This window comes from Acinonyx jubatus, chromosome D2 (assembly GCF_027475565.1).
Source record: "Acinonyx jubatus isolate Ajub_Pintada_27869175 chromosome D2, VMU_Ajub_asm_v1.0, whole genome shotgun sequence".
NCBI classification, from domain to species: Eukaryota; Metazoa; Chordata; class Mammalia; order Carnivora; family Felidae; genus Acinonyx; species Acinonyx jubatus.
This window is the reverse complement of record NC_069393.1, coordinates 61,255,575-61,283,412: the sequence shown is the minus strand read 5'-3', so window position 1 is coordinate 61,283,412 and position 27,838 is coordinate 61,255,575. Positions and strand designations below refer to the sequence as shown.

General features: G+C 49.1%; 1 protein-coding gene and 1 long non-coding RNA gene across 3 annotated transcripts in view; both read right to left on the bottom strand.

Annotated features, from left to right (window-relative positions):
- The window catches only part of SORCS3 (sortilin related VPS10 domain containing receptor 3), a 592,870-nt gene that overhangs the window by 546,669 nt on the left and 18,363 nt on the right, over positions 1-27,838 (bottom strand). The gene's annotated exons all lie outside the window — the stretch shown is intronic.
- Positions 298-26,621, bottom strand: LOC113600288 (uncharacterized). Its single transcript, XR_008292424.1, has 4 exons — positions 25,044-26,621; positions 23,782-23,871; positions 5,905-6,061; positions 298-670 (listed from the first exon to the last, which is right to left on the bottom strand). It is a non-coding gene; the product is annotated as an uncharacterized LOC113600288 (long non-coding RNA).

The window sequence follows — 27,838 nt, the reverse complement described above, 5'->3', positions numbered from 1 at the left end:
AGCAGGAACTGGAGAAAACTGGAGGGAGGTGCCCTACACACCCACCAGGGTGAGAAAACTCAGAGCTCCGCTGGCTGCTTCTCTCAAGAAGAAAACAGAAGCGGTCCCCACTGCTGTGCCGCTGCCACTGGGAACCGGCGTGGAGCACCTCCCCTCGGGCTGCTAGTCTCCGTGCCCACGGCCTGCTGGCAGGTGCTGGCGTCTACGCGCTCTGATTCACAACGCCCTCCGCATCCACGGAGCACGCAGCTCTGCTGAGTCCCCCCCACGCACACAGCCACTCACCCCAGCCACCCCTCCTGCCCCCGCCTCCTCCCCATCCCCCGCTCCTTGCCGACCCCTCCCCTCGTGGCCATCCTAGTTAGGATCAAGCTGGGGGAGGAGATCTAGACCTGGCTTCTGAGAGGCTTGATTGACGAGGCTTCCCAGATAAAATACAGGACATTCAGTGGAATGTGGATTTCAGATAAATAATGAGTAAATGTGCTTATATTTTTATTTGCTAAACCTGGCACTGCTGTGGCTGATGGTTCAGGTACGCAGATGCCTCCTGCTGTTGCTCCAGATTCCTCTCCCAAAGCTATGGATGAGGGTGATGCTGAGGATGGCGATGATGACGGTGACGATGATGACGGTGACTCATGTTTTGAACCATGATGTGCCAGGCACTCTGCAAAGCGAAGTGCACGCCTTATTTCATCAAACCCTTAGGATGACCCTATGAGGACAGTATTGCTACCATCTCCATGGTACAGACAAAGAATCTCGGGCTTAGAACTTATCTGAGGGCACACAGCTAGGACGTGGGAACCAGGATTGGAACCAGGACAGACAGGCTCCAAAGCTATGACCTCTAGCGCTAAGCTCCCCACCACTCTCTCCAGACGCACGGTGGATGCAGAGCTACCAGTGAGCCAAAGCTCTGATACGCTGAAATTACCACCTTTCAGTTTGAAACCACTGCCCAGGAGAGTCCAGAAGGGCTTCTCCTCCTGTACTTACTCCTGCGTGGCACCCTTCCAGCCACACCCCTGTACCTTACTCCTGCGTGGTACCCTTCCAGCCACACCCCTGTACTTACTCCTGTGTGGTACCCTTCCAGCCACACCCCTGTACTCTATTCCTGCGTGGTACCCTTCCAGCCACACCCCTGTACTTACTCCTGCATGGTACCCTTCCAGCCACACCTCTGTACCTTACTCCTGGGTGGTACCCTTCCAGCCACACCCCTGTACCTTACTCCTGCGTGGCACCCTTCCAGCCACACCCCTGTACCTTACTCCTGCGTGGCACCCTTCCAGCCACACCCCTGTACCTTACTCCTGCGTGGTACCCTTCCAGCCACACCCCTGTACCTTATTCCTGCGTGGTACCCTTCCAGCCACACCCCTGTACTTACTCCTGCGTGGTACCCTTCCAGCCACACCCCTGTACTTACTCCTGTGTGGTACCCTTCCAGCCACACCCCTGTACTTACTCCTGTGTGGTACCCTTCCAGCCACACCCCTGTACCTTATTCCTGCGTGGTACCCTTCCAGCCACACCCCTGTACTTACTCCTGTGTGGTACCCTTCCAGCCACACCCCTGTACTCTATTCCTGCGTGGCACCCTTCCAGCCACACCCCTGTACCTTACTCCTGCGTGGTACCCTTCCAGCCACACCCCTGTACTTACTCCTGCGTGGTACCCTTCCAGCCACACCCCTGTACTTACTCCTGCGTGGCACCCTTCCAGCCACACCCCTGTACCTTACTCCTGCGTGGTACCCTTCCAGCCACACCCCTGTACTTACTCCTGCGTGGTACCCTTCCAGCCACACCCCTGTACTTACTCCTGCGTGGTACCCTTCCAGCCACACCCCTGTACCTTACTCCTGCGTGGTACCCTTCCAGCCACACCCCTGTACTTACTCCTGCGTGGTACCCTTCCAGCCACACCCCTGTACTTACTCCTGCGTGGCACCCTTCCAGCCACACCCCTGTACCTTACTCCTGCGTGGTACCCTTCCAGCCACACCCCTGTACTTACTCCTGCGTGGTACCCTTCCAGCCACACCCCTGTACTCTATTCCTGCGTGGTACCCTTCCAGCCACACCCCTGTACTTACTCCTGTGTGGTACCCTTCCAGCCACACCCCTGTACCTTATTCCTGCGTGGTACCCTTCCAGCCACACCCCTGTACTCTATTCCTGCGTGGTACCCTTCCAGCCACACCCCTGTACTTACTCCTGTGTGGTACCCTTCCAGCCACACCCCTGTACCTTATTCCTGCGTGGTACCCTTCCAGCCACACCCCTGTACTTACTCCTGTGTGGTACCCTTCCAGCCACACCCCTGTACTCTATTCCTGCGTGGTACCCTTCCAGCCACACCCCTGTACTTACTCCTGCATGGTACCCTTCCAGCCACACCTCTGTACCTTACTCCTGGGTGGTACCCTTCCAGCCACACCCCTGTACCTTACTCCTGCGTGGCACCCTTCCAGCCACACCCCTGTACCTTACTCCTGCGTGGCACCCTTCCAGCCACACCCCTGTACCTTACTCCTGCGTGGTACCCTTCCAGCCACACCCCTGTACCTTATTCCTGCGTGGTACCCTTCCAGCCACACCCCTGTACTTACTCCTGCGTGGTACCCTTCCAGCCACACCCCTGTACTTACTCCTGTGTGGTACCCTTCCAGCCACACCCCTGTACTTACTCCTGTGTGGTACCCTTCCAGCCACACCCCTGTACCTTATTCCTGCGTGGTACCCTTCCAGCCACACCCCTGTACTTACTCCTGTGTGGTACCCTTCCAGCCACACCCCTGTACTCTATTCCTGCGTGGTACCCTTCCAGCCACACCCCTGTACTTACTCCTGTGTGGTACCCTTCCAGCCACACCCCTGTACCTTATTCCTGCGTGGTACCCTTCCAGCCACACCCCTGTACTTACTCCTGTGTGGTACCCTTCCAGCCACACCCCTGTACTCTATTCCTGCGTGGCACCCTTCCAGCCACACCCCTGTACCTTACTCCTGCGTGGTACCCTTCCAGCCACACCCCTGTACTTACTCCTGCGTGGTACCCTTCCAGCCACACCCCTGTACTTACTCCTGCGTGGCACCCTTCCAGCCACACCCCTGTACCTTACTCCTGCGTGGTACCCTTCCAGCCACACCCCTGTACTTACTCCTGCGTGGTACCCTTCCAGCCACACCCCTGTACTTACTCCTGCGTGGTACCCTTCCAGCCACACCCCTGTACCTTACTCCTGCGTGGTACCCTTCCAGCCACACCCCTGTACTTACTCCTGCGTGGTACCCTTCCAGCCACACCCCTGTACTTACTCCTGCGTGGCACCCTTCCAGCCACACCCCTGTACCTTACTCCTGCGTGGTACCCTTCCAGCCACACCCCTGTACTTACTCCTGCGTGGTACCCTTCCAGCCACACCCCTGTACTCTATTCCTGCGTGGTACCCTTCCAGCCACACCCCTGTACTTACTCCTGTGTGGTACCCTTCCAGCCACACCCCTGTACCTTATTCCTGCGTGGTACCCTTCCAGCCACACCCCTGTACCTTACTCCTGCGTGGTACCCTTCCAGCCACACCCCTGTACTCTATTCCTGCGTGGTACCCTTCCAGCCACACCCCTGTACTTACTCCTGTGTGGTACCCTTCCAGCCACACCCCTGTACCTTATTCCTGCGTGGTACCCTTCCAGCCACACCCCTGTACTTACTCCTGTGTGGTACCCTTCCAGCCACACCCCTGTACTCTATTCCTGCGTGGTACCCTTCCAGCCACACCCCTGTACTTACTCCTGTGTGGTACCCTTCCAGCCACACCCCTGTACCTTATTCCTGCGTGGTACCCTTCCAGCCACACCCCTGTACTCTATTCCTGCGTGGTACCCTTCCAGCCACACCCCTGTACTCTATTCCTGCGTGGCACCCTTCCAGCCACACCCCTGTACCTTACTCCTGCGTGGTACCCTTCCAGCCACACCCCTGTACCTTACTCCTGCATGGCACCCTTCCAGCCACACCCCTGTACCTTACTCCTGCGTGGTACCCTTCCAGCCACACCCCTGTACTTACTCCTGCGTGGTACCCTTCCAGCCACACCCCTGTACTTACTCCTGCGTGGTACCCTTCCAGCCACACCCCTGTACCTTACTCCTGCGTGGTACCCTTCCAGCCACACCCCTGTACTTACTCCTGCGTGGCACCCTTCCAGCCACACCCCTGTACTTACTCCTGTGTGGTACCCTTCCAGCCACACCCCTGTACCTTACTCCTGCGTGGCACCCTTCCAGCCACACCCCTGTACCTTACTCTTGCGTGGTACCCTTCCAGCCACACCCCTGTACTCTATTCCTGCGTGGTACCCTTCCAGCCACACCCCTGTACCTTACTCCTGCGTGGTACCCTTCCAGCCACACCCCTGTACCTTACTCCTGCGTGGCACCCTTCCAGCCACACCCCTGTACCTTACTCCTGCGTGGTACCCTTCCAGCCACACCCCTGTACCTTACTCCTGCGTGGCACCCTTCCAGCCACACCCCTGTACCTTACTCCTGCGTGGTACCCTTCCAGCCACACCCCTGTACCTTACTCCTGCGTGGCACCCTTCCAGCCACACCCCTGTACTCTATTCCTGCGTGGTACCCTTCCAGCCACACCCCTGTACTTACTCCTGTGTGGTACCCTTCCAGCCACACCCCTGTACTCTATTCCTGCGTGGCACCCTTCCAGCCACACCCCTGTACCTTACTCCTGCGTGGTACCCTTCCAGCCACACCCCTGTACCTTATTCCTGCGTGGTACCCTTCCAGCCACACCCCTGTACTTACTCCTGTGTGGTACCCTTCCAGCCACACCCCTGTACTCTATTCCTGCGTGGTACCCTTCCAGCCACACCCCTGTACTTACTCCTGCATGGTACCCTTCCAGCCACACCTCTGTACCTTACTCCTGGGTGGTACCCTTCCAGCCACACCCCTGGACTTACTCCTGTGTGGTACCCTTCCAGCCACACCCCTGTACCTTACTCCTGCGTGGCACCCTTCCAGCCACACCCCTGTACCTTACTCCTGCGTGGCACCCTTCCAGCCACACCCCTGTACCTTACTCCTGCGTGGCACCCTTCCAGCTACACCCCTGTACCTTACTCCTGCGTGGTACCCTTCCAGCCACACCCCTGTACTCTATTCCTGCGTGGTACCCTTCCAGCCACACCCCTGTACTTACTCCTGCGTGGTACCCTTCCAGCCACACCCCTGTACTTACTCCTGTGTGGTACCCTTCCAGCCACACCCCTGTACTCTATTCCTGAGTGGTACCCTTCCAGCCACACCCCTGTACTTACTCCTGCGTGGTACCCTTCCAGCCACACCCCTGTACTTACTCCTGCGTGGTACCCTTCCAGCCACACCTCTGTACCTTACTCCTGGGTGGTACCCTTCCAGCCACACCCCTGGACTTACTCCTGTGTGGTACCCTTCCAGCCACACCCCTGTACCTTACTCCTGCGTGGTACCCTTCCAGCCACACCCCTGTACTTACTCCTGCATGGAACCCTTCCAGCCACACCCCTGTACTTACTCCTGCATGGAACCCTTCCAGCCACACCCCTGTACCTAACTCCTGCGTGGTACCCTTCCAGCCACACCCCTGTACTTACTCCTGCATGGAACCCTTCCAGCCACACCCCTGTACTTACTCCTGCATGGAACCCTTCCAGCCACACCCCTGTACCTTACTCCTGCGTGGTACCCTTCCAGCCACACCCCTGTACTTACTCCTGCATGGAACCCTTCCAGCCACACCCCTGTACTTACTCCTGCATGGAACCCTTCCAGCCACACCCCTGTACCTTACTCCTGCGTGGTACCCTTCCAGCCACACCCCTGTACCTTACTCCTGCGCGGTTCCAGCCACACCTCATGCTCTCCCAGCCCCTGCTCTGAGCGCACCCTCACACTCGAAGGACAACTTCACATCAGTCATTTACACCTTAATGTGTATTTGTGTTCGGTGTGACCTCTCCCAGACATCTGAACATGGGGCTGTCTCATAATAGAGAATACAGATATTCACCATTAAAGAAAAGCTCAGTCACCAGTGACATTTTGTATCAAGAAAGGGCTTTTCCACTCACTCAGCCCCACTCCTTACCTGGAGGCAGCAGGAAAGGGGAAGAGACTCAGAGGGCTCCTAAGTGTCTCAAACAGCACTTCCCCAGAAAGGAAGAGGGATGGGAACAGAATAGCTAGGAAATGGTAGGGAGGGCGAAAGCGAGGCAGGAAAACAGGTCAGAAGGAAGAGTGGTGTGGCATTCCCCAGGCCAGACAGGTTGGGTGATTTTTAAGTATCAGTTACGTGCTCTGATTGATGGAGCTTACTATCCAGCTGGGAAAGACAGGCCACCTTGATGGAGGGAGGATGTTAAGCAGGGTTGGGGTGGGTGGATGGATGGACGGACGGACAGAAGGGTGGGTGGGTGGGTGGACAGATGAATGAAGAGCCTGAGAGAGGGATGGATTTGTGGTTCTGAGAGAGACCACCGAGTACATGGGGCTCGTCCCAGGAGCCTGGGTCCTTTCCATCAGGTACGCGAAAGGTTCTAAACACAAGGAGAAAGGAAGAGGGATGGGAACAGAATACCTAGGAAATGGTAGGGAGGGTGAAAGCGAGGCAGGAAAACAGGTCAGAAGGAAGAGTGGTGTGGCATTCTGAATTCATCGGGCTCCCTCCCAAGGTTCCTGAACCTTCCAGGCTTGTTATACCAGGGTAGAGCCAGCCCCATGGAGACCCCAGATTTTCATCTCTGTAGTTTACTGAGTGTGGGTGTTCTAGAGCTCACGACAATCAGTTATTCATCACTTTATTTGTCCAGAATGCTGGCTGCAGGGGTGAGTAAGGCAGATGTTTCTGCAGCCTGAGTCTGTGGCAATTGGCAGTTCCTGTGCCTCCCCGCCCCAGCCCCAAGCTGGTCACCGCTGGTCCTGTCGCCCCTTCCTGGGAGATGCCTTCCCCCACAAAACTGAGACCTGGAGAGCACTCCTACAGAATCCCTGTTGCCTCCGGGAATGCCAGACCCCTGCTCAGAGCTTCACTTCCAGAGACACAGTGCCCTCCTCCCTGACCTCCTCTCACCACAGACAAGCTGACAAGCAGGGTCTGCAAGAGAATCAGAGCCAGACGCCCCTCCAGGAACACCCCGTGCCACGGGCCACCTGTCCTTGCCCACTTTCATTCCGTCTGCATTCACTCTGCTGCCACAGCTGTGCTTCTCCCCAGGACTGCCTACCCACCCCCACCAGCACTGTAGGACCTCACTGCCACCAGGCAATGAGGAGCAAAGTGTCAGGAGGGGGGTCAGCCAACCCCAAAGAGAAAGCAGTGTCAGCAAAGAAACCCACAAGAGGAGAAGCAAACATCCATGCCACCTCAGCTCTAGCAGGTCTCAATGGGGTAGTTGCCAGCCCCCGAGGACATCTGGAAGAGGGTGGGGACAATGCCAGTGATGCCGGCTGGGAGCAGGGGTGCTAAGTCCTTCGGTGCTCATGACAGTCAGCACCAGAAAGAATTTCTCTGCTCAAAAAGTCAATGTGCCCCCTATTAAAAAAAAAAACAACAACAACCTTGTATGTAGTCATGTCTTCTTTCTAGGCATTTATAAGTTTTGTGAGGGCGCAGAGGTGGGGAGGGTGGGCCAGGGATGGAGTCAGCAGGTAAGGAATTCCAATAAACTGGGGGAACAGTGTTGGGCCCAGGGGCTCAGGACATGCAGGTCAAACAAAAGGAAGAATGTCCCCGGGGTCTGGATGTGCAGGATGCCAGGTGCAGGTGACCCTCGCAGCTGCTGCCTCCCCATCCTGGCTGGGCAGGGAGGGTGCATTAAAGGCCCATGGCCCTGTGATCTCACTCAAGAAAGGCACTGGTGGATGGCCCTCACAGCCTCTGCCACTAAAGGATTCCCTTGGGGCCAGGGAGCAGCAGACGTGTTGTCAAATGCGACACCAGGGATGACCAGTGCGCCCACGCTTGGACTCAAGTTGTGGCTCCCTTTCTCTCTGCCTCGCAGACACAGGCTGTGTGCTGCCTCCGCATTCCTGCAACACTCAGTGTGGTCCTCCTCCACAGCTGGCCTCTCACGGCACGACCACTATCCATTCACTGCCCACCTCTCTACTCATCAACACCAACATTTCCTGAGTTACTCTCTAAACAAATGCCTGGTGCCATGTATGTTCGTGGAATGGCCCACTGAATCTCCACAAAAACCTCCTACGATAAGCATCATTACCATCATCCCCATTTTACAGATGAGCTGCCCGAGCAGCAGAGTGAGTCCAAGGCTGTCCAGAGGTCCCACAAGCAGCCAGCATCGAGCGGGGCTGACCAGCTCTAAAGTCTAGTGAGGGACCACTGTGCCACTCTGCCACACGGCGGTCTGTGCCAATGCACGGGGGCCAGGACTCCCAGCCTACACTATCTCTCATGACAGCCAAGCTGACTGAGGTAGGCCCATCCCAGGCCTTGCCGGGCGCTGAGCCAGACCCTGTGAATCCCAAGGCTAATCCACCCCAGAATTACCAGTCTTATATAACTGGCTTCCCCATCTTTTCCCAGCTTGGATGGTTTGGCTGGGATAAGAGTCAGGCAAACATCAGCTGGCACCAAAAGTTACCCACAGCATAAACACAAGGAGCCATCACAACAGCACCAAGGCAAAAGAATAAAAATACCTTTCTCTCCCATTTTCAGGCATCCTGTCCTCAGGGCTTCATGTTGGGAGCAAAATCATCCTGGAAGCTTCCCTGAAGCACCAGGTAGGTCTTGGCTGCCTCTTCTCTTCTACTTCTCCATAAACAAGCAAGTGGGAGGGCCAGCAGGGGTCAGACAATTGGGGCTCCCTTCTAAGCATCCGTTATTTCTGAAGGAAAGGCATGGAGACTCTCAGGAACTCTCGCCCTTAGAAGTACATGCTGTCTCTAAGACCAAGGGGCAAACAGAAGCCCAAACTTACGCTTCCTATTTGATGACTATGCCCAAACAAGAAAGGCTTTCTCTTTCCAAGACTTCCTCAGCTTTCTGAACCCTTCAAGACTCAGCTCCAAGGTCACCTTGATTTGACTAGTCTATTGCGGGGAATGTGTGGGCAGGGTGAGAGTAACTGTCCCTACCAATGTGACCTTCGGGGTCTTCCTCTGAGCTCTGTAAGGACCTGAGCTGAAGCATGCTTAGATGTCCTGGGTAAGCAGATTCCCTAGAATACTGGCTAAAAGCCAGTGACCCCCAGACTGGTGGTGATGCCAGGGAGGATCTGAATAGGTAAGATCCTGGGCCAAGACTAAGCAAGATCTGGAACGGAGAGAAGACCAGAGGCTGCCTGCATCCACCCTCAAGATTGGCACCCAGCTTGCTTCAGGGCCCAGAGCCAGGTCCCTTCATCCCAAGCTCCCTCCGGGTACTGAACCCAGGGCATCTGAATTTCCTAACCAGGGGTCAATTTAGAATTCTCCTCTGCCTCGCTGTCCAGTCTCCTAAGACTTTAGCAACATGAAAGCACTGGATGAAGTTGCGCCCCCTACAATCTGTCCAGCAGCCCCCACCCTCCTCTCAGGCAGCATCAGAGGCAGGATGCACGAACCATATTAGTGCCTATGGGAGTCATTTCTTGAGGGCTCAACCCAAGATCCTTAACCCTCTGTCCGTAAGTAGAATATGAGAACTGAAAGTACTTTTCAAAATAATAGCTAACCTGCTGAGCACCTCCAAGATGCAGGCTTTCTTCAGCCTTGCGTGGACAGCTCCCAACAACCCCACAAGGTAGTTACACATTTACCCCCTTTTGATAAGGAAGGAAACTAAAGTCACTGAGTCTAAGGAGCTGGCTCAGGTTCACAGAGCTGATAAGAGGAGCAGTCCAGGCCATGCGGCCCCGGGCTTGGCCTTGTATTCTTTCCTTCAGCAAGTATCTATTAGGCACCGAGCAGAATCAGCATGCAGATTTTGTTTTCCAAGTAAACAAACTGCTTTCTGGGGAGGCCGTTTCTTCTCACAGTTCAGGAGATAAAGAACCAGAAAGCTTGCGATCACAAAGTGTCTCCACCACCTTGCTTTGCTGAGTTTCCTCATCTCTGTCACACTCCCCACCACAGGCTGCACCATGTGGGAGCTGGAAACAAAATGGACCAATGCTCTGTCCTCGTGGAGCCTGCATACCCATGGGAGGGACAGCCAATAAGTAACAGGCAGTACTAAAATGGGTAATATGCAAGAGGGTTCCTGAGGAAAACGAAAGCAGGGAAAGAAGGTGAATGTGAGGAGAGATACACAATTGTAAATTGGGGGTCAAAGGCAGGCCTCACTCAAAGGCAATTTTCAGTAAAAAAAAAAAATTCTCATCTCCTTTCAGAAGGAGGTGAGAAAATGAAACATGCAGCTAGGTAGGGACAGAGCATTTCAGAGAGAGAGAGAGAGAGAGAGACGAGTCAGTGCAAAGGTCCTGAGGCAGGAGCATTTGGGATCTATAGGGGAACAGAGATGCCAGTGCAGCTGGACCAAGTAAACCAGGGGAGCAAGCAAGAGGTAAGGTGAGCATAGTGACAAGGGCCAATCATGAGGCCTGGACGGTTACATTTAGGACTCTGCCTTTACATTCTGATCAATCCTATCATTATGGATGAAGAAACTAGGATCAGAGAGGGCCGATGGTGTATTAAAAACCACACAGAGCTCGTGTTTAAACCAAGGCTACGAAACAAAATCAACCCTAATGGGTCATCCTATCAGACAGTGACCCCAAGTCCTTTTCCTCATGGCCACAACCTCTTCCACTTGGCAACCCCATCCACCTCTGACTTGAAACAGCTACAGTATGAACTGACACAAAAAGGCAAGCTGGGTGGTACTCAGTGGGAGGGCTGACACTGCAGGTGGGGGTGGGGGAGGATGGCAGAGATGGGCCTCTCGGAGCCAGGAAGGGACATCAAGGTGCTAGAAACTGGCAGTGGTGAGCTTTCTGGGGCTACTTTATCTCTGGGGCTGTAAAAAGAAACCGCCTCTCCAGAAAGTGGGTTTGTTTACTTGGAGAACATCCCCAGGCTGGTTCATGAGCATCTCACCATGCATGTGCTACAAATAAATAACTCACATTTCCCATTTTAAAGCAGGAAAACACGACCCACGGAGTACAGCATGTGTTACACCCACATGTGAGTGCGTCTTCCTCCCCACAGAGCGCAGGGATCCAAGGTGGCGTTCACGGGAAGGTGTGCTATTTTCCCCTCGCGCTGTCCCTCCTGCTCTCTGCTCCCCAAGGTGCCCAACCCAGGCTCCCGCCCCATCTCTGAGGGGGCCTTCTGGAAGGTATTTGTTAAGGCCCTGCCTTTGCCTTCCTCTCGCTGGCTCCCGAGGCCAGCTCTCAGCAGTATTCTGGAACTCTCAACAATAGCTCACCTGCCTTTTGCCTGCCTCCTCATGGAGCCAAACCTCACAAGAGGTCTCTAGAGAACCGAGAAGTCCACAGCAGGAGAGAAGCCACAAGAATTCATGGACTAAGGCCTCAGAGCAAACAGCAATGGTGGCTGGCATGTCTATAGTTGAGCACATTCTGTGCGCCAGGCACCATTCTGGAAACCTCACATGCATCGGCTAGTGTAGCCCTTACCACAGCCCTGTGAGGTAGGTTCTGTGATAATCCCCATATTACAGATAAGAAAACTGAGGCTCAGGGTTGGTTAACATTGCACTGGGTCATATTCACCCACTGTAAGCATCAGAACTGAGATGAGCCCAAGCAGTCCAACTTCTGAGTCCACAGCCTCCGCAAACTCTCTAGGGAAAGGGAGATGAGACTCAGTGGGCTGAAGAAAGAAGCATTGTACACGGGACCAACTAATAAGTCCTGACGGGGCTTACGCCACCCCTATGCCACTTCATCAACCACCCGGGGAAGTTACCCTCTGCTCCTCTGGGAACACTCTATTTCATGCTTTACCTATGCTCACCAAGCAGTTCCGACATGGCTGATTTGTGTGCCTATCTCTTCCAGGACTAAATCGTGAGCTCCTCAGGTCCTGTTCTAGTCTATTTGCAGCCCACTAAGAGGCACTGTGAGGGCTCATGGTAGTAAATATGTGCTGAGTGAATTAATGAAAAAAATGTGTGAATGAATGAATGAACCTGGCCAGGTCCAGATATTTTAGGTGTCTCCTTTAGAAACTCTAAGACAGAACATCACAACATCCAGGTCAGAACTTCCGATCTGCCTCCCACACAGTCCCACAGCAGGACTGAAATAGATACGTACATATGCTCTCTCTTTTTTTTCCCTTTTATTGCATTTAATTCCATGTTTCAGTTTAATTAAAAAAACACAATAGCTTAAAGTGTTGGATCCTGATGCACTGTGCTATTCATGAATATTTATCACTCTGGGCTACATAAAATTGAATAATTATTAGCAATTAAAGGAAGGTCAACAGAAAGCTTTCTGGAACTCTCCACCAAGGGGAAGGGGGAGAAATGGGACACTTCAATTGAGAGCCTTGGGCAAGGACTCCGCAGGAAAGAGGAAAGTCTTGGCTGACAAGGCAAAAACCCATCGAAGCCCCTGAAGAAAGTTCCAGAAGAGTTTGAAGCAGGTCTGTTCTACCTGCAAATCATTTATTTAGATGAGGAAAAAGTGGGTGTGGTATTAAAAAAGTATCAACATGACAGCACAGGGTACCAGGAGATGACTGGAAAGGATGTGAGCCTTGGCCAACTGACTCCACCTGAGTGCTTCCTTCTCTACTACTCACCTTAACGTGTTCCAAGACAAGTAAGTCTGGTAAAGAAAGCACCCAGCAACGCTCCTGATACAGAGACTGTGCTCAGGAAATGGTGGGTTCCTTCATTTCTCGTTCAAGATGGATAAGGTTCTCACCAACCCTGATTGACTCAACAGCTTTCACTTCTCCACAAGCAAGAGAAGCCTGTTCTCATCCCATTTAACTTCTACTTTGGAAGGAAGTCTGAAGGTGGATTCCAAAGTCCTCTGCACACCCCAGGACAGCCACCTAAAAAGCTCCCCTGAGACTCTGCTAACCACTTCTCCCCAGGGTAAAGTCCCTCCTTACAGCACAACAAAAACAGCTTCTGCAATTTCTCATCTCCCATCAAACTTTTATCCAGAAGGCTATAAAGAACAATTCTTGCCTTCTTCTGCCCAGAAGCTCTCCAAATACTAAGAGCTCTGGACCCCCAGGTTTCTCTTCTCCAGGCTAAATGAACCTATCTTTTTTAATAGTTTATTTTACAGTAGGGTTCCAATGTCCTTCCCTGGCTTGGTCTCTCAGAGAAAGATAATCTGATTTGCCTTGAGCCCTCAGATCTGAGGGTACCCAGTGCAGCTGTGCCCTCGGTGGGAGAGCAGAGCAGGACCTCACTGTGGGCACGATGCTGTCAGTTCAGAGAATATAAACTTAGGGAAATACCAGAGCTCACTGTCGAAGCATTTTGAGCACATCACCCATTTTTTCAATAACATATTTTTGAGCACACGCTCCAGGCCAGAGACTGCTGAAGTAGACATGGTCCCTGCCCTCAGGAGGCTGTGGGAGGCACAACTCCAGAGCACACGTGACCCAACTAGGTTGAACCCGGCAGAAGGGTCCGAGGCAGGTAAAGCACTAAGTCTCCTGTACTCTCCAGCACTGAATACTCTCTCTCATCCTAAATGGTGCTCTTGTCCCCAAGCACTGACTCTACCCTACTTTTACCAGGTCCCGATGGCTGTTAATCATCACCTCTTTTTCAGCAATAGCATTCACGTTCACTAACACTGATGGAGGGCTTACTATGTGCCAGATACAGCCAAGCACTTTACACGTATGAACTCATTAACAGCTGCTTCTGCAGGTCTGAACTTGGCCTCTGAAAGTCACTAGTGTGGACCAGGTCTAGTCAACCCAACTAGTCAACCCCACATAACAGAGTCACCTCACTTCAACAGGGTCCACTATTACTAAAGTACCATTACTATTAAGCATGCCACGGTCATGCAGCACCATCCGGAAGGCCACCTGAGGTCAGAACGTAGGAAGACGTGAAATGTTGAAACCCATCCTTGTTGATTCTCAAAGTATGCTCAAGGGGGTCTATCAATGCCCAGTTAAGGAATTTAATTTTGGCATCCTCACATTTTTCTAAGACCAGGCACATGTGTCTACAAGTGACATCAATTACATCACTACCAGAATGTTACTAGGAACTAAGAGCACCTACTGCTTTAAACAAATGTCTGGTCACGCAGCACCCCTCCTACTTTAAAATGTTGCATACAACAGAAAAAGTTAGGAAATCTCAGAGCTGCAAGCAATTTCAATGGTCCTCTTTGCTAAACATGCACATGAACGTGCGCGCACACACGCACACACACACACACACACACACACACACATACTGAATGCTTTGTCTCCAGGAATGGGGATTGGATAGTGCTGACTCATCCACACTTTTCTCCAGAAGGTCATACTCAGATGACATGAGCTGTAGTCCTAGGGTGGGATAAAGGTTACTGCCTGTACAGAACAACAGGAAAATGTCAGATAATGACCTCATTCCCACCACACCTCGCTCCCTGAACCACCCCTCCAAGGGCCAGTCCTAGGGACCAGCAGGTAGTTTAATGCTTCAGTAATGAATCTGATGACTCATGGGCCTTCAGGCAGGCACTTTCTCACCCTACCCTTCAGCCTCTTCCTCAAAAAAACTTTCCTGCAACATAATAAATACACCAGGTTCCCGGGCAGGCTATGATAGATTGGCTAATGTTAGGGAAGCATCCGAATATATTAAAACACTGCAAAAACACATTTGCATTCATCTTTCAAAGACTAAAAAACACTTCTTTATTCTGTTTCTTCTTTGGCGCTTTTTTTTGTGGTTGTTTTATATTGTTTTCACCTTAAATGGAACCATCCTAATTCAGTCAGGACTAGAAAACCAAACAATAGCCTCAGGATAGACTTTGCAAAAGAGGAAGCAAAACCCACAGGAGAACGGAGCCAGCTGTGGAAAGCTCAGGCAGCACGGCAGCAGCAAGGCTTGCAAACACACCTAGGCCTGGTCCAGGATAGAGGCCTTAGTCGCCACAGATAAGCTTGGCTTGTCACCACAAAAGGTTGGGCTTGTCTAGGGTGAGGAGTGGTGGGTGCACCCTTCACTCCAGGCTGAAGCTTGCTCATCCCTCTTATTCCATGTGTACCAGTGACTGTTGACTGGTCATTATTTGCAGAACATGGACACCAAGACACCAAGGAGACACCAACCATGCCCATTAATCTCATTCCCTAGCCATTGTGATCTGACTGACCGTGTCAACCGACATTATGTAAAAACTGAATTAAAATAAGAGGTGGCCCACAGCAGAGAAGCCTCATATGATCTGGATAGAAGGAGAAAGAAGATACCTACCACCATTCCCCCCTGTAGAGAGCATTATGAGACTGAGCTCGAGTCCATGATTAAGATTATGACTGAATTAGAAACAGAGATTGAAGAAGAGACAGGAAGAAAGAAACAGGAGATGGGGAGACATAGGAAAGAACAGGGTCCTAAAATCCATAAGAGGACTTTACAATAGCTGCTCCCTTCCTTTCAGGTCTTCCTTTATTTACTCTCCCTCTGAGTACAGCAGAAAGAATAAGCTCTGGTTCCAGAAGACCTGGGTTCTCACCCAACCTCCAGCCCTCATTAGCCATGTGACCTATTGATCACAACCTACCTCAGCTCTCAGGGTGCCCAAAACATAGGAAGCACTTAGGAAATTCCTCTTGTATTCTTTTTTTAGCATACTTCATCTCCTTCTCTCTCTTGCCTCTCTGATTCTTACTCATGTTATCATCATTATTCCTCCCTCCTATAGATTAGTTTTTACTTTTTCCATACAATCAGAGATAATCATCAAATGTCAGACTTGAAAAAGAGACTTTTATCCCTAACCTGGTAAAGATATCTATAACCACCTACAGCAAACATGATGATTCACTGTGAACTATTAAATGTTTTCCACCGGACTCAGGAACAAGCAAAAGATGTCTGCCATCATTGCTTCCACTCAACACTGTAGGGAGGCTATAACCTGTGTAATAAGGCAAGAAAATGAAATAAAAGGTACAAATAAAAGAAAGAAAACATCCTTTCATTATTCATAGATGATACGACAGTATGCAAAGAAAATTTAGAAGAACCTAACATAATACTAGCGTCAAACAATTAGAAAATTAACTTTTGAAAATTTCACTTAAAATAGCATCAAAAAAGCATCAAACTCCTAGAAATGAACATATTAAAAGATTTCTAAAATCTTTCCACTAAAAATTGTGGTACACTGCTGAAAGAAATTAAGAAAAACCAGTGTCAATATTCTCCAAACCAATCATTGATATAATGTAATCCTAGCCAAAAATCCTAGCAGCCTTTTTTTTGTATGAAAATTGGCAAGCTGATTCTAAAACATATATGGATTTTACATATACATATAATGTAAAGGACCAAGAGCCAAGACAGTCATGAAGAAAACACAAAAAGCTGATGAACTTAAATTACCAAATAATAAAATAGATAATAAAGCTATAGTATGAAGACAGGTAGCACCGGTGTTAGGATAGCAGAAAAAAAAATGGAACCAAATAGAGAACTCAAAACCTGCCATACACAAGACCCCTGATTTGCAATAAACATACCCTTTCAGTGAATGACAATGGGTCCTTTGGAGTTACATATGAGAAAAGGAAATAAATTTGACCCCCTTCTTCACATCAGACACTCAGCACACACAAAAAAAGAAATTCCAGGTGAATCACTGGCCTAAATGTAAAATGTAAAACAAAGCATGTCTGAAGAAAACATAGGAAAGCATCTTCCTGACACAGGAACGAGCAAAGATTTTATAACCTTAAAAGAAAAAACTGAAAAAGTTAACTTCATTAAAATTAAGAGCATCCCATTAATAACAAAGCAAGCCACAAACTGGAAAAAGGTCTGAATAATAAATATAGCAAAGCACTTTAATCCAGAATATAAAGAACTCCTACAAATCCACATGAAAAACAGATAATATAAAATGGGCGAAATATCTGAATAGGTGTTTCACTAAAGATTATATCCAAATGACCACTAAACATGAAAAATGGTCAACATCCATAGTCATCAGATTAAAACCCACATGGCATATACCACTACACATCCACCAGAATGGCTATAATAATTTTTTTTAATTACAAATATCAGGCCTTGGCAAGGAAGTGGCAAAGCAGGAAGCATCATACATTGCTAAAGGGAGTGTAATCAGTGTAACCATTTGAAAAATTGGAAGTATCCACTAAAGTCTATGTTATTATTCAGTTATTCTACCCTTGGATATATATCAAGAGGAAGTAGAGCATATAGCCAGCCACACACACACACACACACACACACACACACACACACACAAAATGTAAAAAAAGTTGTGATGTAGCCAAAAACTGAAACAATCCAGATATCCCAAACTTTAGAATGGATGAATAATTTGGGTATATTCCTACACTGTAATACTTTACAGAAATAAAAGAAAGCAAACTGAAGCTATATACATCAATATAGCTAAATATCAATATACTTGTATCACTAGGGATAGATCTCACATAGACTTCAGTGAAAAAGGCCAGACACAAAACAGAACATACTATACATATTAGTTGTCTATTACTATTGAATTACACCAACACTTAGTGGCTTAAAACAAGAGACATTTATTGTCTCAACCATTTCTGTGGGTCAGGAATTCTGGTGCACCTTAGCTGAGTCCTCCAGCTCAGGGTGGCTCCCAAGGCTCTGATCAAGGTGTCAGCCAGACTACAGTGATCTCAAGGCTTAGCCAGGGGAAAATTTGCTTCCAGGATCACCCATATGGTTGTCAGGCCAAAGGCCTCAGTTCACCAGATGTTCCCCAGAAGGCACCTCCCAACATGGCAACTTGCTTCACCAGAACAAGAGCCAGAGAAGGACCAGAGAGAATGTAAGGAAAATTCAAGTTAGAGTCTTTTGTAACCTAATCATGGAAGCTATATTCCATCATGTGTATCATACCTTATTCATTAGAAGCAGGTTACATAGGCCAGTCCACATCCAAAGGGAAGATATTATACACGCGCATGGGTATCAGGAGGCAGAGATTGTTGGGAGCCATCTAAGAAGCTGTCTACAACACTGTATTATTCCATTTATGTGAATTTCAAGAACAGGCAAAATTTGATAGAAATCAAAATATTGATTACTTCCAGGGAGAAAGGCCATACAATGTGAAGGGGTAATGAAGGAGCTTTCTGGAATGCAATGAATACATAGTTCTACAGCTTGACCTCATTTATATGGTGGAGTGACATCAGCGTACTCATATGTAAAAAACTGAGATGAAAATCTGCGGACTCGTGGGGCGCCTGGGTGGCTCAGTTGGTTAAGCATCTGACTTTGGCTCAGGTCCCGATCTCATGGCTCATGAGTTTGAGCCCCACATCAGGCTCTGTGCTGACCGCTCAGAGCCTGGAGCCTGCATCAGATTCTATGTCTCCCTCTCTCTCTGCTCCTTACCTGCTCATGTTCTGTCTCTGTCTCTCAAAAATAAATAAACGTTAAAAAAAAACTGTGTACTCAGTGCATGTATTTTACACATCAATAAACACATGGGGAGAAAAGTATCTAGCAGCCCCTACCTTCTGCACTTTTATATCTGAGGATACAGAAATATGAACTGAATTCCTAAAGGTCAGAGTAACCTCCCTCACCTGGTCCGTATGTGCCTGTCAATTCACATACACATCTGACTGAATCTCCCCTCTGGTAGTACCGTGTGAAGAGAACCGTTTGCTCTTGGAGGCAGAGGACCACACCTGTTTAATTTGCTCTTATAGCCATAAGGTCAGGGTCACACTTGGGAAACCATCTCTAGGACTTGAGACAGTTCTCAGAAATCAGTTCTATGCTAGGAGTTACACATCCTGGGCCCTTTTCACCTATGGAGACTGCAAATGATGAATAAAAATGCCAATTATCTTGATCCTTCTAATTCAAACTTTGAAACACCTAGATGTGATCTAGGGCATAGTCAAAGTTTTGCACTGAGTTCAAAAAGTGTTAACAAATTATTGGAGGAAATACACACAGTACATTTAACCCACTAAATTATAGTTAACTTTGACAAGATAGGCACGTGGTTAAGACTTTACAGGTGTTAAAAAAAAAAAAGGTTAGAGAGGGAGGGATCCAAAACATAAGAGACTCTTAAAAACTGAGAACAAACTGAGGGTTGATGGGGGGTGGGAGGGAATGGGGGGTGGGTGATGGGTATTGAGGAGAGCACCTGTTGGAATGAGCACTGGGTGCTGTATGGAAACCAATTTGACAATAAATTTCGTATTTAAAAAAAAAAAGACTTTACAGGTGTATCTCAGTGAATCTAAACATCCATGCCATGAAATAGGCAATAAGATTCATGCCCATTTTGTAAATGAAGGCATTTACACCTAGAGAATCTAAGTCAATTGCTCAAGTTAGCAAGTAAGAGGCCCAACCAGGATCCAAAACTGTCTCTATCTCACTCCTAAGCCTGGGGTTTTAACTAATTCATTATATGACTCCTCATGCATCCCTTAAAAAAATAAGCCACTTACTAGTTCTGTAATGTGCCAGTCATAAATGGTCCTGATGGAATCAATAAACGGCCCCCTTATCAGTCAGATTGAGACACTCTAGGTCCTAGAAAGAACAAGCTTAGATTGTAAGTGCATTTAATATGGTTTACTAATTAAGAACTGTACCTGTGTGCACACACATGCATACCACATGCACGTGCACATGCGCGCACACACTCACACACACACACACACACACACACACACACACACACACACACACACACCTGTCACAGTAAAGTATAATAGCAGAGCTCCAATCAGTATGATGCTCACCTGAGATGGGTAACCTGGACTTTGGAAGCCAAGTAGGGACTCGTCTACCCTATATCCTAGGAAAGCAATGATGAGAACTGAACTCAAGCAGCAAATACTCCTAAAAGCTCGGCAAGGTGGCACAAATGAAGAGCAGTAGGCTTCACTAGACCCATCTATTGCCCAAGTGAGGCACAAGGATAGGAATGCCCAGAGGTGGCCCATGGCACAGCACCTACAGCTCATAGAAACCTGAAGAGCATTAAGTTACCTGCCACCATCTTACACACTAGGACCAATTCTCCTAACAGAAAATGTTGTTGGACCACATAAATACAATAGGAAATCGCAATCAGCATGAACCACACCAACAACAGCAAACAAGCTACTCAACTAAACATGACTGGTCATTTCACTTGCAAGGGGAATTCTCTCCTAATGCACACTTGTTACTTATTCGTTTATTTAGGAGCCAAAATCTGATAACTCTATAAGAATATTTTTTAACGGTATAAAATCCAGCCAATTTTTTTTCCTATAAAACGAGCCACTGCATTAATTTTTGCAACAGATCTTCTAGCCTTCTTGGGCAAACCAAGGATGTTTTATACCAGATGAGAGTATCTTCTCTCTCTTGAGGAGTTTACAGTCCAGAGAGAGAGAAGGAGGGGGGATTGGTAGGAAAAAACAGGATCGAGGGAGGAGGACTGGCAGGAATATTTCAGAAAAAGGGAGCAGACAAATGGAGAAGCAGGGTACAGGCACAGGAAAGCAGCTAGGGAAGAGGGTCACAGTCACAGGGCCCAGCAGACAAGATCAGGCAGGTCAGAGCCTCTATGAGCACAGTGCGTTGTGTGTTTAAGCACACACAACTAGATGCAGAGCCGTGTCCCAAATTTAATAATACACAAAAGTCAGTTCCCACTCACTCTCCAATGCCTCCTCACTGAAGCACCATGTTTATTCTCTCCATATCTACCACAATCTTAACTATATTTTATTTGCTTAATAACTGTGTGCACACACAAAACTGTAAGCCACATGAGGGCACAGACTTGGATGCTCCTACCTCCAACTCTCAGCTCTGCCTTTCCAGCTTTGTAACCTTAGGGAGGTTATTTAACCTCTCTGCTCTAATAGTTCATGAACATTTTATGAGAATCAAATGAGAAATACGTATAAAATCTAAGATAGGTCTCATTAAAAGTATTTTCCCTAATACTCAGCAAGAACAAAGAGGCCAGAACCCACATTCCATAACCACTCGTCCTCCTTCTCTTAGGTGAGGTTTATTCTGGCAAGCCATGGTCAGACTCTCCATTCAAGGATCCAAACAGAAAAATCCTACATTCCTGCCACCAAACGGTATTTTGTTGGAATTTCATCCCCCTGGGCAGTCTCATTCCTCTTCTCTCCTCTCTCCCTCCTCCTGCCTGATGCTATGATGCCACAATCCAGTCTCTGTGACTCGGGGGATGTTTCCATGGCGACAAGCAATGATGTCATAAAGGGGGGATTGTTACAGGGTTGAATGAAATCTGGCGCCAGATGCACCCTACCCCCCTTATATAAGGCGGGGGGTGGGGTGGGAGACAAACCCTGTGGACACATCCCAGAAAATGGGAAACCGAATCACCCAAGGGATGGCGAGGGCTGACCAGAGGGAGAGAAAGTTCCAATCCCCTCCATACACCAACAGCCCCATTTGGAAAAGAACGGATTTAACAGACCTCACCAAGACAAGAGTCATTTTTCACCAAAGAAAATCAAAGGAACGAACAAGAGGCAATGGCTACCGGAGACTCCACCTTCTGGTCTAGGAAGACCCAAGCAGACAGTGGCTTCATCCATCAAAGCCCCAAGTGTATCAAATATTTACTGAGGCCACAGACTCTTTCCTACCAGAGCCTTAGACTGTCGTGTGCATCTGACTGCCCCAAAGACAGACCACTGGGACCTTCAGTGCAGCATGCCTTTTATCATAAAAAGTCTTAGCCAGAAAAATAGCCACCCCCAGCTTAATTCCTAGAGGAATTCAAACCACTTTGTTAAGAAAATTCCCAGAGGAGATTTTATACTAAGGAGCATCCCACAATGCTGCCTGCCATCTCTAGGTTCTCTAAAAGCAAGCCCAGCCTTGATGAAAAAAGAGTGCCTGACATCAGGGGTGTTTGGCTGGATGGCTGAAGAAAGGAGAACTTTACCCCGAAGCGCAATGCTCAGATGTACAGAAGCTCCTGTTTAACTGGAAGAACCTGATCGGGTGATCATCGTCCACAGCCAGTTCCTTCTCTGACTATCTCCTGAAATTGCAGATTGAGTGAGTGCCACCAATTGTGAGTGTCAAGGAACGGGTCCTTCTCAATAAAATGTTTCCCTTGGTCCCACAGGAGGCTCTGGGTACCAATGGTTTTGACAGTGCATAGTTATTTCTTTCTCTAGGCAGCTGCTTTTCCTGAACACTCTGCTCCTGGAGAGTTTGGTCCACAGCAGTAGCTAAATACGTGTGCAGCGTGTACGTCTTCTCATGGCCTTCATCGTTATTTATGAACTAACTTCGAAGGGAAGTCATTTCCATCCAGAAAACCTGACATACGCTTTTCCATACCCACCCATGCATAGAGATAAGAAAACTGTGCTCTTTTACTATTCTGGCAAGCAGGAGGCAACGTTTTCCAGATGCCGTTATGGGCAGCCCCGAGCCATCCACTGCGTATCCCAGAAAGCCAAATGGCCCAAAGCCTCCATTCCTAAGCCACTCTCCAGTCCCCAAACATGTCACAATCTCTCATACCTCCTGACCTTGGCCCAGGCTGCCTCTTGGTAGAATGGCCCCACCCCCACCCTACCCTCACAGCCCCTTCAACCACAAGACCTGGGTCCAGGTCAAATGGCCCAGATCCTCCTCTCTAAATGCTTCCTTCTAAGAAGGAGCCCCTCCCCCTCTACTGTCCATCCCCTCCAGTATTGTGGGGGCTCCCTGAGGGTGAGGACCAGCCCCTATTCACAGTGAATGCTGGACTGCATCACATGCCCTGGCATCTGCAGTAGACAGAAGCCAAGACCCCTGTGCCCTGCAAATCTTCACTGCCAGCTTCAGCTCTTCCAAAATAAAAGCTGACTTTTAAAAGTAAGTGTCGGTGACTCAAGTGACTCATTTTATGGACAAGGGGCCCTTAATAAGATGAAACAGAAGCAGTGTGGTCAACTGAGAAGGCCTGGGACCCTGGAGACCCAAACGCTGGCTATGAGCAAACTGTTTATCCTCCCAAAGCTCCAATTTTCTCATCTGTAAAAGCAAGGAACGGTGGAAGTTTGGGCTCAAAGTCCAGTTCTAACATTCTAACTCATTGAAGCAGGATGTGGCATTTTCACATCCCGAAATAGGAGCAAGTTATACTTCAAGGATGATTCCTCAAGGCACTTCCCCGCCCTCCTAGGTTGATATTGTCCCTTTCAGCCGCCCTTAAAACCCCTGTCCTGTTTACTGCTCACAGTGCGCTCCTGGCTGGGGACGGATGACAATTCCCCATGAAGGGCAGACTTTAAAACAAATGGAACAGCAGCCTAGTCAAGCTACCCTTGTTTATGCCTGGTCCCTTAAAGAGAGTCTGCCCCTCCTCTTCCCAAACGCCTCTGAGCCTAACCTTGGCCAGGGTCCCCTCCCCCCAGCCCCCAGGCACCAGCAAAGCTTTTCCTGGGTCCACCTGAGCCTGGCTCATTCCGTTATTTTGCAAACGCATCTCTGTGTACCTGTATATTCTGTCATTCTCCTTGTCCATGACAAATGCCTGGTATAAAAATTACCTTCAGAGATGTGTTAAGTCAGGCAGCAAACACATCCAGAGGCCTGGGGAAGGTGAGAAGGCTGGAGATTGGTGGAGATGGTCTTCATTACTGTGCATCAGGAAAATAAAAGGAGAAAGGGGAGGGGGTGGGCGAGGGGTGTCAGGGTGAAGAAAAAACTACTGGTTCATTCACCAGCAGCGTGCATGTATTGAAAGTCTATCCTGGTTGCTCAGCAACCAAGAAAAAGCATTTCAGAGAGCAAGGGGCTAATTGGATAAATGAATTAATTAGACATTTCCGGAGTCAGGCAGTAAATGACAGCAGGCGTGGGTGGCCAGATTTTTGGGTTTTTTGTTTGTTTGTTTGTTTGTTCCCTAAAGTGTCTTCCTATCCCTACCTGAGCTTGGGTCCAGCAAATTAGGGAGCGGGAGAGTGTGGGAGCTAGGTAACAATGTGTCAGAGATGCTGTCTGGGAGGGGCAAAGCATGGAGGGCAGGTTGCCTTGGGAAGGAAGTTGCAATAAATGACCTTAGAGGTCTCTTTCAACACTAACATTGGATTGGTTTTGCCAATGCAGGGTAGGGAGGGGGGGAAAAAGGAGTAAATCCCCACCCTGGCAGCCTGATGGTAACTAACAGCCGGCTTTCCTACATCGTCCTGTGGGGTTTCCCTTTGCTGTATTTAAAGCAAGCAGGTTCCCATGAAAGCCAATAGATGCGGGTTGTAGGGAGTGTGCGTGGGAAATAAGATGTTTTGTTGGTGATTGTTTTTTCCCCGTGCTCTGCTTTGCTCCCTCCCGTTGGCTTCCTTTAATTACAGCAGAACCCCACTGGTTGCTCTAATGATGGAGAGAGCCTGTGCAGAGCTCATGGTGGAAGGGAGGGAGTGGGCAGGAGGCCCTCCTGCTGGAGGGGAGGGAGGGCAATGAGGGAGGGGAAGGCAGCCAGCAGCTGCCAGCGCCCCATCTCTGGGAAGGAGAGAGCTTCTGGTTTTGCTGCTGGAAACAATCTACTGGGAGCCTCCAGGGGAGCTGCCACACCTCTCTGAGCCTTTGTTTTCCCTCCCACCAAGAAGGGAGACCGGGTTTCCTGGTGGTTGGAGAAGGATTGATGCCTCTGCTAACTCTATCTCACCCTTGCCCACAATTCCTAAGGGGTGCCCACTGCCAACAAAAATAAAGCCAGCGGGATATGCAATGCCTCCATAATCTGGCCTCACCTCATCCCTCTCTCTCCTGGTTCCCACACACACACACACACACACACACTGTTACTTCTCACCTCTGACTCTTTATTCCTCCTGCTCCAGGCCTGGAAACACCAGAACTTCAGAACAAATGCTCAGTGAGGGCATCTAGAGAACAGGATGGTCTCACTGGGGAAAGGTCCAGGGGTTGGAAATCCATCTCAGCCCTGGTGGGATCAGGAGGTGAACCTCACAATCCTGGGGCCTCACCCTCCTTGCTGGGAGCAGGTGGGGAAGCAGATTGAAGAGAGGCTGTCTGGCCCTGCCTGTAAGGAGCTCTGAAGTCAGCCCAGCCCACATGGGAGTTGTGGCTCTGTCAGTCAGCCGCTGTGTGACCTGAGCCAGGAATGCAACACCTCAGTGCCTTTGTTTCCTCATCCTTACAATGAGGCTCTTAATAGCAGATACTTCAGAAAGGTTAGGATTAAATGAGATGCTGGATGCAGAGGTAACAGGTCAGCCCCTGGCACACAGGGAGAATACACTAAATGTTGTCCATGGTTTTTACAAAATTGCATCATTCTAGAATGAAATAAAAGCCTATCTCCTCACCTCTACCCAGCCATTCGCTCTGGTTCTCTCAGCCCATCCCCACACCCAAACTCTACAACCCCATGATTTTCTAGGTCCTGAATATAGCAGACTCAGCAACCTGACATTTCCAAAGGGCATGTTGTTCTAGTTCATTACCTACTCTGTAGTTTATTAGCCATGTGACCCTGGCAATCTATGCAACCTCTCTTCATCACGGTTTCCTCACCTGTAAGCCCCAACTTGTAGCTTATTGGCAGAGGGAAATGAGACGGCAGGTACAACACACCCAACACCCCCTCCTGACATACAGTAGACCCTCGGTGAATTAGATCGCCTCCCCCAAAGGCTTCATTTTGGGTGCCAATGTTGGTTTAACATTTCCATCTCTCTCTATTTACATGTACTTATCTTAGATTTCAAGTTCCCAAAAGACCAGATCAAATCTGAATTGCTCTTTACTCAGCATATGCCACAGCACTGAAGCACAGTTTGGAAGTTGCTCACAATATGTTCTGAACTACTGCAGGATGATATATATTATTTGCAAACACATAAAAGTGCCCACACCACAATGCATAGCTCATCATCATTCACCACGTATAATGACAAAGATAATAATGAATATAGGCGATAACCACTCAACTATGGAGTATGTTTGTTTCCTATCTCAGCTGCATAGAAACAAGTCTGCCATTAAAAAAAAAAAGGCTTAGCAGAGGCAAAGTCCCAAGTACAAGACTGCAATGGACATACCCGGCCAGCCTGTCAGTGATCTGGCCTACGGCCCCCATGCCAAGAGAACAAGTTGAGGGTGGAAGAAGGCACAGATCTCTGGGTGCAAGAAGCGTGATTATTTTCATAAATGAAGAACATGGAATGTGAAGGGGGGATTGAAATGCAGCCCATTTCTCAGCTCTGAATATGATAAGCCTTCTCCTCACCCCCAACACCACAGCCCCCTATGGTGGAGGAAAGGAGAAGAGGGGGAGAGGTTAGGGATGGGGCAGGAGAAGGCAGGATCGAGGAACAAACTGGAAGCCCCCTTACCTGCTCAGAGGCTGACAAAGAGAATTGAGAGCAATGGGAAGTTACTGATGCATAAACAGTTTCTGTTTGGTCAGTGAGAGGGACAGTGGTGACGGTTCTCAGCAATGTGAGTGTAATCAATGCCACTTCAAAGTGGTTCAAATGGCAAATGTTATGTGTTATACACACACACACATACATACATACATACGTGTGTGTGTGTGTGTGTGTGTGTGTGTGTGTGTGTGTATTTTAGAGAAAGAGAGCATGCAAGCAGGGAAAGCAGCAGGGGAGAAAGACAGAATCCTAAGCAGGCTCCACACTCAGGGAGAAACCTGAACTGTGGCTCAATCCCATGACCCTGGGATCATGACCCGAGCCAAAATCAGGAATCAGACACTCACCTGACTGAGCCACCCAGGCGCCCCATCCCCCACTATGTTATATATATTTTTAAATCAATACATAAGATTTAAGGAGGGACAGGGGAGACAGTAGAGCTCTCCCCAATTCCCTGCCTCCTTAACCGAAGAAAACCCAGTATTAGAAGCATGGCCACCAGAGACATAGAAGCCAGCCTTTGGTCACGGCCCTCACTCTCACATCCCAGTGGTGTTCCGAGGCTTAGGGAGGGGTCAGAAAGGAAACAAGCATCTCTGGCTAGAGGGTACCCTCTTCCTGCTGCCGCCCTCTTCCTGCTGCCAGCCCTGAAGGTGGACAAGTTAGACAAATGGGACTGGCTGAGATTTCCAGAGTCCCTACCCCTAAAATGCCTTCTGGGTGTACCATGGAAATGAAATCAGTACCTCAAAGAGATATCTGCACTCCTATGTTCTTTGCAGCATTATCCACAACATGATATTTCATCAACCTAAGTGTCCATCAAAGGACGAATGGATAAAGGAAACGTGGTATATATATACCCACAATGAAATACTGTCCAGCCTTAAAAAGGAAGGAAATCCTGTCATTTGTGATGACGTGGATGAACCTGGAGGACATGATGCTAAGTAAAGTAAGGCGGGGGCAGAAAGACAAATGCTGCGCGATCTCACGTGCAGAATTTCAAAAAGTCAAATTCATACAAGGCGAGAGTAGGAAGGTTGTCAGGGGCTAGGAGGTAGGAGAAAGGGGAGAGGTTGGTCAAAGAGTGCAAAGTTTCAATTATGCAGGATGAATAAGGTCTGGATATCTAATGCCCATCAATGTGACTGTAGTTAATGATACTATGTTACATACTCGAAATCTGCTAAGAGAATAGATCTTAAAT